The sequence below is a fragment of the Mercurialis annua genome (genome assembly GCF_937616625.2).
Source record: "Mercurialis annua linkage group LG4 unlocalized genomic scaffold, ddMerAnnu1.2 SUPER_6_unloc_15, whole genome shotgun sequence".
Classification (NCBI taxonomy): Eukaryota; Viridiplantae; Streptophyta; class Magnoliopsida; order Malpighiales; family Euphorbiaceae; genus Mercurialis; species Mercurialis annua.
Window position 1 is genome coordinate 32,501 of NW_026605944.1, and position 2,500 is coordinate 35,000.

A 2,500-nucleotide genomic window follows, 5' to 3' on the forward strand; every position below is an offset into this window, starting at 1 on the left:
AACTGCTTCGTACGCAACAACTTCAATAGTTCAAGTGGACTGATCGGAGGCTCTCCATGAAGTTTGGTGGTTTTCGGACGCGTGTTGCACCGTTTACGACTTCTCGGCCGCGTGCCGGAACCGCAAGGCCCCGAGCGTCCTTTGACTCGGAAAAACTTTTCTCGCACGGTGCCGCTCCGGCACGTCGAGTGGACCACTGGGAGGCCCTCCGTGAAGTTTGGTGGTTTTCGGATGCGCATTTTATGTTTTATGAATTTTCGGCCCATTCCGCGTGGCGGAAACTGCGGCAAAAGTGCACAAAATGATAGTGTCCCGAGCAAAATAAAATTGGAAGCAAAATGTCCCGGACAATAATTTGCGAGTAGTTAGTATACATTGAAAGGGGATTTTGCAAAGAAGTTTGGTGATTTTTGGACATATATTTTGCCGGTTATGAATTTCCGAAGGTAAAACGATTAAAAAATTAAAAAAAATACCTCCGGGGCTCGAAAAATTTCGGTATTTGTTATTATGCGGGTTTGGATATATATAAACATATTTCCAAAATTTCAGATCAAAATTCCATGCCGATTTTTAAAAATGGGGGGGGGGGGTTGCTGGGCACATGTGATATTTCCTCCTGGCAGTCCAAAAAAAGTCCTAAGAGCTCTTTAGGGGGGTGCACCATTCCTCACCCCCGCGGGCTTGCCGCAAGCCCTCGTCCGCGGTGCAAGCGGCGCGCGCGCGCGCTATGCGAAAAATGCTGGAAATTGCGGAAAAATCCCTGCCTGGCAAAATTACGGAAATGCCCCCGGATAATTACGGATATGCCCCGCCCGGAAAAACTGCGGCGAATCGCGGAAAATGCCCGGCCGGAAAATTGCGTCGAAATGCTCGGAATTGCGGAAAATCCCCCCCCCCGTGCATTAATCTAATGACCGGGTGCGGGTGCGGGTGCGGGACCGGGTGCGGGTGCGGGCACTCGGGCACTCGGCAGCTCGGCGCGAGACGCGAGCGCGTGTGTGGCCTCGAAGACCCTCGGAAAGGCCCGCCGACGTCCCTCCGAAGGCCCTCGCATGTCCATCGGAAGGACCTTCGGCAGCCGGTCGGCAGGCCTTCGCCAGCCCAGCGGCGGCCCTTGGGCATCGGCAGCCTTTCGGCTGGGCTTCGGCAGCCTTTCGGCAGCGCATCGGCAGCGCACCGGCAGCCCTTCGGCAGCGCATGGGCAGCCCTTCGGCAGCCCTTCGGCAGCGCATGGGCAGCCCTTCGGCAGCCCTTCTGCAGCCCTTCGGCAGCCCTTGGGCATCGGCAGGGCTTCGGCAGCCCTTGGGCATCGGCAGGGCTTCGGCAGCCTTTCGGCAGCCCTTCGGCAGGGCTTCGGCAGCCCTTCGGCAGGGCTTCGGCAGCCCTTCGGCAGCCCTTCGGCAGCCCTTCGGCATCGGCAGGGCTTCGGCAGCCTTTCGGCAGCCCTTCGGCAGCCCTTCGGCAGGGCTTCGGCAGCCCTTCGGCAGCGCATGGGCAGCCCTTGGGCATCGGCAGCCCTTCGGCAGCCCTTCGGCAGCCCTTCGGCAGGGCTTCGGCAGCCCTTCGGCAGCGCATGGGCAGCGCATGGGCAGCCCTTCGGCAGCCCTTCGGCTGGGCTTCGGCAGGGCTTCGGCAGCCCTTCGGCAGCGCATGGGCAGCGCATGGGCAGCCCTTCGGCAGCCCTTCGGCTGGGCTTCGGCAGGGCTTCGGCAGCCCTTCGGCAGCGCATGGGCAGCCCTTGGGCATCGGCAGGGCTTCGGCAGGGCATCGGCAGGGCTTCGGCAGGGCTTCGGCAGCCCTTCGGCAGGGCTTCGGCAGCCCTTCGGCAGCCTCTCGGCTGGGCTTCAGCAGCCCTTCGGCATGCCTTGGCATGCCTTGCATACATTCCCCAGCCGTATGAACCTCTGCTGGTTTTGCTTCCCAGCCGAATGAACCTCTGCTCTGTGTAAAAATGTATATGTCTTGCACTAAGTGAAATTCTATAATACTTTCCTCGAACAATATTCATACAGTAGTTAATATATATTAAATGAGGAATTTAGAAAGAAGTTTGGTGATTTTTGGAATTGTTTTTTGCCGGTTATGAATTTCCGAAGGTAAAACGATAAATAAATAAAATAAAATACTTCCGGGACTCGAAAAATTCTGATATTTGTTATTATGCAGGTTTGGGTATATATAAACATATTTCCAAAATTTCAGATCAAAATTCCATGCCGATTTTTAAAAATGGGGGGGGGGGTTGCTGGGCACATGTGATATTTCCTCCTGTCAGTCCAAAAAAAGTCCTAAGAGCTCTTTAGGGGGGTGCACTATGCCTCACCTCCCTGCACCAACTGCCGAAGGCTTTTGGTGCGCGCCTTTTGGCGCACCTATGGCACTGACGAGGGAAGGAAAAAAAACTCGTCGACCCGTTTCGGTGTTGGAAAAAATATTTTCGGATTCGGGGGGGCCCGGCCCCCGAGGTGTAGGTTGTTGGTATTTTTTGACGGAAACC